The sequence below is a fragment of the Loxodonta africana genome, chromosome 7 (assembly GCF_030014295.1).
Source record: "Loxodonta africana isolate mLoxAfr1 chromosome 7, mLoxAfr1.hap2, whole genome shotgun sequence".
In the NCBI taxonomy this organism is placed as follows: domain Eukaryota; kingdom Metazoa; phylum Chordata; class Mammalia; order Proboscidea; family Elephantidae; genus Loxodonta; species Loxodonta africana.
In genome coordinates this window covers 62,847,176-62,847,972 of record NC_087348.1, presented here as the reverse complement: position 1 = coordinate 62,847,972, position 797 = coordinate 62,847,176, and positions in this window count along the sequence as shown.

Below are 797 nucleotides of genomic sequence, written 5' to 3'. Positions count from 1 at the left end.
TTCTGGCAGTTAACTGTCAATGTACTGCTGAAACCGTTTTTAAATTCAGAAAAATTTCACTTACTAGTAATATCAATGATATTGTTCGATAATTTCAGCATTCTGTTGGATTGCCTTTCTTTGGAATGGGCATAAGTATGGACCTCTTCCAGTTGGTTGGCCGGGTAGCTGTCTTCCAAATTTCTTGACATAGACGAGTGATCTCTTCCAGCGCTGCATCCGTTTGTTGAAACATCTCAGTTGGTATTCCATTAGTTCCTGGAGCCTTATTTTTGCCAGTGCCTTCAGTGCAGCTTGGACATCTTCAGTACCATCGGTTCTTGATCAGATGCTACCTCCTGAAATGGTTGAATGTTGACCAATTCTTTTTGGTACAGTGACTCTGTATTCCTTCCATCTTCTTTTGATGCTTCCTGTGTTGTCCAGTTTTTTGCACAGAGAATCCTTCAATACTGCAACTCTATGCTTCAATTTTTTCTTCAGGTCTTGCAGTTTGAGAAATGCTGAGTGTGTTCTTCCCTTTTGCTTTTTAATTCCAGCTCTTTGCACATTTCATTATAATACTTTGTCTTCTCGAGCTGCCCCTGAAATCCTTCTGTTAAGATCTTTTACTTCATCCTTTCTTCCTTTTGTTTTAGCTACTCTACATTCAAAAGCGAGTTTCAGAGTCTTTTCTGATATCCATTTTGGTCTTTCTTTCCTTTTTTAATGATCTTTGACTTTCTTCATGTATCATGTCTTAATGTCATCCCACAACTCATCTGGTCTTCGATCATTAGCGTTCAGTGTGTCAGATC